The sequence below is a fragment of the Salvelinus sp. IW2-2015 genome, unplaced genomic scaffold (assembly GCF_002910315.2).
Source record: "Salvelinus sp. IW2-2015 unplaced genomic scaffold, ASM291031v2 Un_scaffold2437, whole genome shotgun sequence".
Classification (NCBI taxonomy): domain Eukaryota; kingdom Metazoa; phylum Chordata; class Actinopteri; order Salmoniformes; family Salmonidae; genus Salvelinus; species Salvelinus sp. IW2-2015.
In genome coordinates, this window is record NW_019943758.1 from 1 (window position 1) to 11,859 (window position 11,859).

An 11,859-nucleotide genomic window follows, 5' to 3' on the forward strand; every position below is an offset into this window, starting at 1 on the left:
CCAACAGGAGGAGACTTCGTGAATTGTACCGGCGCTACTGTAAGTTGTACTGTGCTCTACTGAGCTGTCTATCCTATTGTGACTGTGCTCCACTGACTGTACCCTACTCTAATTTGTAGCTTTGTGCTCTACTGAAGCTGTACCCTGATGCTCTGTACTGTAGCTCTAACTGAACTGTTCCCTACTATGTTGTAACTGTACCACTGCTATTACCTACTGCTACTGTACTGTCCTACTGAACTGGTACCCTATCTATTGTACTGTGCTTATGAACTGTACCCTACTGCTATTGTACTGTACGTGCCTACTGCTACTGTACTTATCTACTGGAAGCTGTAGCGCTACTCTATTGCACTGTTGCTCTACTGGATCTAACTACTCCATATCACTGTGTCTACTGTACTGTACCCTACTCTATTGCACTGTGCTCTACTGAACTGTACCTACTCTATTGTAATGTGCTCTATCTGAACTGTTACGCCTACTCTATTGTACTTTATGTACCCTACTCTATTGTACTGTGCTCTACTGTACTGTACCTACTCTATTGCACTGTGCTCTACTGAACTGTACCCTACTCTATTGTAATGTGCTCTACTGAATGTACCCTACTCTACTTGTACTGTAATGTACCCTACTCTATTGTACTTGCTCTACTGAACTGTACCCTACTGAACTGTACCCTAGCTCTTGTGCTGTGCTCAACTGACTGTACCCTACTTTATTGTAATGTACTCTATTGGTCCTGTACTCTACTCTACTGTACCCTACTCTATTGTCCTGTCCCTACTGAACTGTACACTACTATATTGTAGTGGTGCTCTACTAAACTCTACGCTACTCTGTTGTCTGGCTCGCTGACTGCACCCTACTGTACTGTGCTCTACTGAATGTACACTACTGCTATTGTACTGTGCTCTAAGCTGAACCGTACCTACTCTATTGTGACTGTGCTTGCCACTGAACTGTACCCTACTCTATTGTACTGTGCCCTACTTGTACCTAACTGTGCTGTGCTCTACTGAATTGTACCCTACTCTATTGTGTGCTTACTGAACTGTACCCTACTCTATTGTACTGCTTGCTTTCCACTGAACTGTACCCTACTCTATTGTACTGTGTGCTCTACTGAACTGTACCCTACTCTACTGTACTGTACTCTACTGAACTGTTCCCTACTATATTGTAACTGTTGTCTCTACTGTCCGTACTGCTCTACTGTACTGTCGCCAACTGTACCCTACTGTGCTGTGCTCTACTGAACTGTACCATACTCTATTGTACTGTGCTCTACTGAACTTTACGCGCTACTCTATTTTAATGTACTCTACCGAACTGTCCTACTCTAGTTGTACTGGTCGCCTACTGAACTGCCCTACTATTTTACTGTGCGTTACTGTACTGTACCCTAACTCTACTGTACTATACTTTACTCTACCCTACTCTACTAACATGTGCTCTACTGCACTGTGGGTCAACTGTACCCTACTCTATTGTACTGTACCTACTCTATTGCACTGTGCTCTACTGTACTGTGCCGTACTCTATTGTACTGTACTCTATTGTACTGTACCCTACTCTATTGCACTGTGCTCTCTGTACTGTGCCCTACTCTATTGTAGTGTGCTCTACTAAACTCGACCTCTACTCTGTTGTCTGGGCTCTACTGAACTGCACCCTACTCTTCTGTACTCTACTTTAATGTATTGTACTGTACTCTGCAGAACTGTACCCTACTGTACTGTACTCTACTTGAACTGTTCCTACTCTATTGTACTGTACTCTACTGAACTGTACTCCTACTCTGTTGTCTGGGCTCTACTGAACTGCACCCTACTCTTCTGTACTCTACTTTAATGTATTGTACTGTACTCTGCAGAACTGTACCCTACTGTACTGGTACTTCTACTGACTGTTCCCTACTATATTGTACTGTGCTCTACTGAACTGTACCTACTCTATTGTGACTGTACTCTACTGTACTGTCCTACTATATTGTACTGTGCTCTGCTGAACTGTGTACCCTACTCTATTGTACTGTAGACTGTACTCTACTGTACTGTACCCTACTATATTGTACTGTGCTCTTCTGAACTGTACCCTACTATATTTTACTGTGCGTTCCTGTACTGTACCCTACTCTACTGGTACTCTACTGTACTGTACCTACTCTACTAACCTGTGCTCTACTGAACTATACCCTACTCTATTGGCACTGTGGTCAACTTTACCCTACTCTATTGTACTGTGCTCTACTGTACTGTGCCCTACTCTATTGTACTGTCTCTACTGAACTGTACCATACTCTACTGTACCCCACTCTACTGTACTGTCCCTTACTGAACTGTACCCTACTCTACTCTACTGTAGCTGTACCCTACTGTACTGTGCTCTACTGAACTGTAACCCTACTCTATTGTACTGTACGCTATTCTTACCCTACTCTACTGTACTGTCCCTACTGAACTGTACCCTACTCTACTCTACTGTACTGTACCCTACTGTACTGTGCTCTACTGAACTGTACCTACTGCTATTGTACTCTACTGAACGGTACCCTACTCTACGTGTACTGTGCTCTAGTGAACTGGTCCCTACTCTTTTTACTGTAATCTACTGAACTGTACCCTACTCTATTGTATGTGGTGTACTGTGCTCTTCTGAACTGTACCCTACTCTATTTTACTGTAATCTACTGAACTGTACCCTACTCTGTTGTACTGTGCTCAACTGAACCCTACTCTATGGTACTGTACTCTATTGTACTGTACCCTACTCTACTGAACCCTACTTTATTGTAATGTACTCTATTGTACGCTACTCTATTGTACTGTACTCTACTGAACTGTACCCTACTCTATTGTACTGTGCTCTACTGAACTGTACCCTACTCTATTGTACTGTACTATACTGTACTGTGCTCTACTGAACTGTACCCTACTCTACTGTACTCTACTGAACTGTACCCTACTCAATTGTACTGTGCTCTACTGAACTATACCCTACTATATTGCACTGTGCTCAACTGAACTGTACCCTACTGTGTTGTACTGTTCTCTACTGTACTGTACCCGGCTCTACTGTACTCTACTTTACTGTACCCTACTCTACTGTACTCTACTGTGCTGTGCTCTATTGTACTGTCCTCAACTGAACCATACTCTATGGTACTGTACTCTATTGTACTGTACCCTACTCTACTGAACCCTACTATATTGTTATGTACTCTATTGTACTGTACTGTACTCTACTGAACTGTACCCTACTCTATTGTACTGTACTCTATTGTACTGTACCCTACTCTACTCTACCCTACTCTACTGTGCTGTGCTCTGCTGAACTGTACCCTACTCAACTGAACTCTACTTTATTATAATGTACTCTATTGTACTGTACTCTATTGTACTGTACCCTACTCAACTGAACCCTACTATATTGTCATGTACTCTATTGTACGCTACTCTATTGTACTGTACCCTACTCTACTCTACCCTACCCTATTGCACTATTCTCTTCTGAACTGTACCCAACTCTCTTATTCTGTCCCCTACTCTATTGTACTGTCCCCTACTGAACTGTGCCCTACTCTGTTGTACTGTCCCCTACTGAACTCTACCCTACTCTATTGTACTATTCTCTTCTGAACTGTACCCTACTCTATTGTACTGTGCGCTACTGTACCCTACTGTACTATACTGAACTGTACCCTACTCTATTGTACTGTGCTCTACTGTACTGTACCCTACTCTTTGTACTGTACTCTCCTGAACTGTACCCTACTCCACTGAACTGTACCCTACTCTATTGTTCTGAACTCCCCTGAACTGTACCCTACTGTACTCTACTCTATTGTACTATGCTCTACTGTACTGTACCCTACTGTACTGTACTCTACTGAACTGTACCCTACTCTATTGTACTGTGCTCTACTTTCCTCTCCTGAACTGTACCCTACTATATTGTCCTGTACTCTACTGAACTGTACCCTACTCTATTTTATTTTACCTTTATTTAACTAGGCAAGTCAGTTAAGAAAAACATATTATTTTCAATGACGGCCTAGGAACAGTGGGTTAACTGCCTTGTTCAGGGGCAGGAGGACAGATTTTTACCTTGTCAGCTCAGAGATTCGATCAATCTTGCAACCTTTCAGTTACTTGTCCAACGCTCTAACCACTAGGCTACCTGCCGCCCCAATTGCCCTGTGCTCAACTGAACTGTACACTACTCTATTGTACTGTACTCTACTGAACTCTTCCCAACTCTATTGCACTGTGCTCAACTGAACTGTAGATCCAAACCCTGTGTTCCTGGAGAGACAGTTACTCTGATGTGTTCAGTAGGGTCTGACAGTAGATGGATCTATCAGTGGTACAAAGACAGGAATGATAATGTAGTATCCCAGTCTGTCAGACACACTATAACAGGAGACACTCTCACCATCAGTAGAGCTGCTGAGTCTGACCAGGGTCTCTACTGGTGTCAGGGAGAGAGAAGATCCAGACCCACATCTTCATTCATCAGTGATGATGTCACTGTTACTGCGAATAGTGAGTCATTTAGTTGTTGTTGTTGTTATTTTACCATTCAAACATATTGAAATACCAAACAGATTATCAGCCAAAGACCACACTGACTTCAGACAAAGAGAACATATTCACAGGAGACAGAGTGACACTGAGCTGTACTGTAGAGTCTCCTGAATGGAAGTTTTACTGGTACAGACACAGACCAGACTCTACACCAGTAACCACAACCTCTGTATACTCCTACACACTYAGCTGGGTCAGTGTCTCTGATGGAGGACAGTACTGGTGCAGAGCTGGGAGAGGAGACCCAGTCTACTACACCCTGTACAGTGATCCAGTCTAAAACAGTTTTATTTGATAAATGGCTGTTATTGTGTGAGTCAGGAGAGTACAGCAATGCTGTCAACGTCACAGTGCTTGGAGCATCTGTTGTACAACATTCACAATGTTTTTTTACATGTACTATGTATGATATGATTTTCAGTTCTGTAACTGAATGATTGCATCTCATAAAATATCCACCAACCCCAAAAAACTGAGCTAACAGTCACTCTTGACTTTTAACGCTGCCTAGCACTGACTTTCTGGTAGCTACTTTATTGTGTATGAAGAAAAATGTACTTACTAAGACTGAGATATGTGGTTGTCTCACCTAGCTTTCTAACTAACTATAAGTCATTCTGGACAAGATCATCTGCTAAATGACTAAAATGTCAATGTAAAAATGTACAAGCTCATAAGATGTTGAAGTATTGTGAGTGACGATTCCAGATTTACAGTATTATTTATATATTATGTTATACAGCTGGTGATGTGATCCTGGAGAGCCCGGTCCATCCCTTGACTGAAGGAGATTCTGTAACTCTGACCTGTATATTTAAATATCAGGAAACAAATCCTAACCCCAAGACTGAGATGTCAGAAGAGCAGTGTGTGTGTTTAAGTGTCTTGATGGTAAAACATGTGTTTTTCTAGTCCCTCCAGGTTCCGTTGTCTCCATCTCTCTGACCAGGCTGCTGTGTGGTCTACTGGTGATGTCTCCCTTTCTACTGGTGTCCATCGTGCTGACGGTGAAATGCTGCAGGGCTCGAGGTGAGAACTTTCTTTCAGTGTATCTACAATCAGCTTATCCAGCTGGATTATCTCCTTCTTTATGTCATGCTCTCTGATGGGATACATTGTATAACTGTGTACAGTTGAAAGAGCAGTTGGATCAGTTTATCTCTAATGCTGCTTTCATCCATTATATTCCTGTAGGTTTGTGTTCAACAGTCAAATCTCCTCAAGACCAGATACCCTGTGATGATGTCATTGAACAGACTGAATCATCCGTGTGATCATTACAGTATGAACTGTAAGCTGAACAACCATTTATATGATAAAGTTTTTACCATTGATATATGATAGTGTTTACTCAGTTTAATATCAATGAATGGAATTTCACAAATGCTGAATGTTATGATTTTGTAAGTTGACGTTTTCAGCTTTTGGTGGATTGTAAGCTTTCCTGTAACGCTCTGGGTGTCGGGGGGGTGTGAAGTCAGATGCAGGAACAACAGAGCTTCAATACGGTGCTTTCTTTTTAATGCACAACCGGCAAACAAATGTCCAATACGGACTTACTGGGTGTCATAAACAAACGTCCAAACACGGAAGACAAAACCCAGTCCACAATACATACATCCACTCCCGAATCCAAAAGTACAAATGAACAATCCCGCACGGGCTGGCTGACTAATAAAGCCACACTAATTAACAATCACCTAAACACAGGTGTAACAAATAAACACATAAGGAGGGGGAGGAAAAAGAGTCAGTGGCAGCTAGTAGGCCGGTGACGACGACCGCCGAGCACCACCCGAACGGGAAGGAGAGCCTGCCTCGGTTGAAGTCGTGACATTTCCTTTGTTATTGTTAATTGATGTAGATTTTTTTTAAATATATTACACTTATCTGTCTTTATTTCAGTTTGTTAATTAAACAATAGTGTAGTGCCTTTTTTTAATTAATAGTCACATTTGTTGTATTTTTTAAATATGTTGTATTTTAAATACCATCATGCTTTTTACATGCAGGTGGATATATACAGTATGTGAATCTTTTCAGTTTTTTATTCTAATTTAAAATACTGAAGATGTGTTTATACTTGGATGGTCGACCTACTATAACAGTTAAGATAGAACACGTAGCTATAGTTTGATTAAAAATGTATATTTACATAATGCAGCTTTAATGCTTCCTTTATATTAAAGGTAGACTCAGCAAAATGACATTGCCACAAGAGCCACCGCAGATATTGAGATGAGCGAGATGCAGGACTTCACGGTCACACAAAGTATCTGCCCATATGCACTTCACTCTGTTCACAGTGTCGTAGCCACGGGACCAAAACAGAGGAGAAGTTGAGCCTCATGCTTCAACACTCTTAGTTGTGGAAATTGAACCACTATGCAGTTTACTTTCAATATCTACATCATATCGCTGAGTCTCCCTTTAAACTCCACAAACTTTTGTCTTATATTCATTTTGAAATACTGTCTACTAAGTATTTGGTAAAATGGTTTCAGTAGTTGTTATACCAGCCAGATGAGTGTTCCACTAAGGAACTTAAAATGGAGAAGGTGTGTTGTGTTTTGTATTAATTCTCATATATCAAACAATAAATTTGTAAGTCGCTCTGGATAAGAGCGTCTGCTAAATGACTTAAATGTAAATGTAAATATATAATATAACTTGGTTTAAGGACATATTTATTTTACTCTCTGTATTTCTGAGTTGAAACAATACATTTACATCTTGAACGTTTCTATATATTTCTTATTATGTAAAGCAACACTTTCTAACTAAATCTCTATGCACCATATTGCTGTCAGTCTTCTGTAAACCACATTCAGATTAACTTCTACTGATATGAACCCATACAGAAGTGTTCCATGTCTGTACTATTATGATGAGATAGAGAGAGGAAGGAATAAGAGGGCAGACCCAGTAGACTGAGGGCTTATGCTGTTGCTATGTGACCAATGACCATATTAGTATCTATATTGTGATCCACTAGAATGTGGAGTAGTTACAAGCCTGTTCCTGAAGGGGGCGATAAGAAACCTCAGATGTTAACCAGGCTATAGCCACTAAAGGTGAAGTCTGACTGCTTTTCCCCTGTGAACTTTCTCTCTCTATTTATGTTTGCTCCTTCACATGTTGTACGTGTGTCACACACTCTACACTCTACAAAAATACACTTTCATATATTTGGAGGTAAATTGTTGAAAAAAATGGGAAGATGCTAAAATGTTTGGATTCATGTATTCAGCACAACAATGCAAATATGTGATTCAAAATGAAACACTTTATCCTGGAAACCCTTTTGTCGGGTCGCTCAAAAAGTTACATATTGCAGCTTTAACAGTATTGCACTTTTCATGTAGACTACTTTGGCCTAACAACCAATCAAGCAACATTTTTTACTAGTTTTTCAAATCCTGTTTATTTTGCACTGAAAATGTAGGTCAAATTAAGATCCTACACCTGTATGTGATGTGAGAGTGAGTGACCATCCTACATTGATGTTGAATCTCTGTGAGAACCTGAGCTTGTATAGCAGATGCCATGCAGACCTGGGTAGTGTGGTGTGCATTTAACCAGGTCACCACTCAGGAACTAAAGAGTAGCTCTAACTCAGTGGTTGCTAAATGTGCTGTCAATGACAATGAATGCAAAATGCTATATTTGTTGGATGTGTTCTAGTATCAAGTTGTGATTATTGTAAATGGTTGAGAGTTCCGTCTCTACAGTTATAGTAAACTGTACTAAGAGATTAAATGGTGTTTTGGAGTTGTTGGTCTCTGTACTTTCTCTGTATCCAGAACAGCAGGTTGACGTTTATTGGGATGAATCTTTTGCTGGAGGCAGAGTTGAGTGATATCCACTAGATGGGCCAGCTGCAAAGTCTAATTTGTCTACATATCAAAAAAAATACATGGAAACAAAAATACACTTTTTATCCTAATTTAGGGTCTGGCATAAAGTTAGCAATGTGGTAAAGACATCAGATTTGATGACTTTGTGGCTGTGCCAGATAGTGACTACACTGCAGAGCTGCCTCCGGTACGTGAGTCATCCTAATACATACAAACCTGCTGCAGAATATGTCAATGGCCATTTCAAGCTGCAGTCTGTAATTCACCCTGCCACTTGTTGTGGTATACGGCTGAGGAATGTTGCTAGAGTAATTCATTCAAGTACTTTGTTTGTTTACACTGACATTGTTAACAAACATTGTCATAAAATAGCAGTTTATTTTGTGTTATGATGGGATAAGACAGTGGCACTACCCTTATGGAAAAAACACATGAATTTCACATGTGATCTCATGTTATCACGTGATCTTATGAGAAGTTACTGTGATAACAAAATTAAAAGTTCATTGGATTTATATAGTGCTTTTCTAATATCTGAGTTACTCAAAGTGCTTTACATAGTAGGGGGAAACTCACCTCTTCCACCAGCAAAGTGTTTCACCCACCTGGGTGATGCAAGACGACCAGTTGTGTGTCAGAACGCTCACCACACATCAGCTATTAGGTGGAGAGGTGAGGAGTGATAGAGTGCCTTCAGAAAGTATTCATACTCCTTGACTAATTYCACATKTTGTTGTGTTACAGCCKGAATTCAAMATGTATTAAATTMTGTATTTTTCTCACCCATCTACACACAATACCCATAATGACAAAGTGAAAACATGTTTTTAGAAATGTTTGCAAATGTATTGAAAATGAAATACAGAAATATCTCATTAACATAAGTATTCACACCCTTGAGTCATTACTTTATAGAATCACCTTTGGTAGCGATTACAGCTGTGAGTCTTTCTGGGTAAGTCTCTGAGAGCTTTCCACTCCTGGACTGTGCAATATTTTCCATTATTCTTTTTTAAATTATTCAATCTCTAAATTGGTTTTTTGATCATTACTAGAAAAACATTTGCTGGTCTTGCCATAGATTTTCAAGTAGATTTATGCCATAACTGTAATTTGGCAAATCATTCAACTCCAATGTAGATTTGGCCGTGTGTTTTAGGTTATTGTCCTGCTGAAAGGTGAATTCATGTCCAGGGTCTGATGGAAAGCAGACAGCCAGGTTTCCTCTAGGGTTTTGTCTGTTCTTATTAACTCTGTTTCTTTTTTCCCCTGAAAACTCCCCAGGGTGTATTGTACACCATCCAAAGTGTAATTACTAACTTCACCATGCTCAAATGGATTTTCAATGTCTGTTTTTTATTTTATTTAGCCCATCTACCAATAGGTGCCCATCTTTGAGAGGCATTGGAAAACATCCCTGTTCTTTGTGGTTGAATCTGTGTTTGAAATTCACTTCTCGACTGAGGGGCCTTAAAGATAATTGTCTGTGTGGGGTACAGAGATGAGGTAGTCATTCAAAAATCATGTTAAACACTATTTTTATTATGCAACTTATTATGTGACTTACTAAGCACAATACACTCCTGAACTTATTTAGACTTGCCATAACAAAGTGGCTCAATACTTATTGACTCAAGAAATGTCTGCTTTTCCTTTTTAATTAATTTGTAAACATTTCGAAATACACAATTCCACTTTGATGTTATCAGGTATTTGGTGTAGGCCAGTGACAAAGCATCTCAATGTAATCAATTTGAAATGCAGTCAAGGGGTGTGAATACATTCTGAAGACAATGTATTATGCCAATCAGGAATGAGGGGGAGATGATGGAATTGGGAATTTTGCCATGACACCAGGGTTGTTATCACAACATGTGATAATATTAACTACACATGTGAAAATACTTTAGCAAGTGAACACATGATCTCATGAAATAAATGTGACAACACGGGGATACATTTTAACGTGATACCATGAAACTAGACATGACAACTACACGTTCACATGTTAACATTTCAGCTCAACATGTGAAAACAGATATTTCACATGTGAAAATATACGTTTTTTTTGTAAGGGATGTCATAAAAAGTTATGGGGGTTATTATGTAAGTGATACACTTCACATTCGACATGATCACTTAGTCCTGACTTTCAAAATGAACCCACCTGGGATTTAACTCACAACCTCTGGCTTTGAGAAACGCTGATATTTCTGCTGCGCTACAAAGTCTGTAGCGTTCTAAGAAGTCCCCTACAGATTAATTACCTATAATACATCTCTGCAAAATAATGACATCTGCACTGCTATTTTAGTTATCAGTTAATCTGACTATTCTGTCATCATTGGATTCATCAATTTTAGGGTTTTCTGTTTAGTTGACTAATGTTGGTGGGGCATATTAGTCTGTTTTAATGTTACTCCTGAATAACTATGATAAATATAATAGGTTTTAATGTTACTCCGTGGATTGATGGCAGCATTCGCGCAAAACTGAAAGCGCAACACCACCGGAAACATGACCGAATACAAAGAGTGCACGGCCCAGTACATCACTGGCTAAGCTGCCTGCCATCCAGGACCTCTACACCAGGCGGTGTCAGAGGAAGGCCCTAAAAATTGTCAAAGACCCCAGCCACCCCAGTCATAGACTGTTCTCTCTACTACCGCATGGCAAGTGGTACCGGAGTGCTAAGTCTAGGACAAAAAGGCTTCTCAACAGTTTTTTACCCCCAGCCATAAGACTCCTGAACGGGTAATCAAATGGCTACCCGGACTATTAGCATTGTGTGACCCACCCCCCACCCCCCCCCCAACCCCTCTTTTACGCTGCTGCTACTCTCTGTTCATCATATATGCCTAATCACTTTTTTTATTTCACCTTTATTTAACCAGGTAGGCAAGTTGAGAACAAGTTCTAATTTACAATTGCGACCTGGCCAGAGTAAAGCAAAGCAGTTCGACACATACAACAACACAGAGTTACACATGGAGTAAAACAAACATACAGTCATAACAGAGTAGGAAAATAGTCTTTATACAATGTGAGCAAATGAGGTGAGATAAGGGAGTAAAGGCAAAAAAAGGCCATGGTGGCGAAGTAAATACAATAATAGCAAGTAAAACACTGGAATGGTAGATTTGCAGTGGAAGAATGTGCAAAGTAGAGATAGAAATAATGGGGTGCAAAGGAGCAAAATAAATAAATAATACAGTAGGGAAGAGGTAGTTGTTGGGCTAAATTATAGATGGGCTATGGACAGGTGCAGTAATCCGTGAGCTGCTCTGACAGCTGGTGCTTAAAGCTAGTGAGGGAGATAAGTGTTTCCAGTTTCAGAGTTTTTTGTATTCGTTCCAGTCATTGGCAGCAGAGAACTGGAAGGAGAGGCAGCCAAGGAAGAATTGGTTTTG

At 40.1% G+C, this 11,859-nt stretch overlaps 1 long non-coding RNA gene across 1 annotated transcript; it reads left to right on the plus strand.

Moving 5' to 3' along the window:
• The first annotated feature begins 4,884 nt into the window (after window positions 1-4,884).
• On the plus strand, window positions 4,885-8,363 carry LOC139025262 (uncharacterized). Its single transcript, XR_011476770.1, has 2 exons — window positions 4,885-5,621; window positions 5,787-8,363. It is a non-coding gene; the product is annotated as an uncharacterized lncRNA (long non-coding RNA).
• The last annotated feature ends 3,496 nt before the right edge of the window (window positions 8,364-11,859 follow it).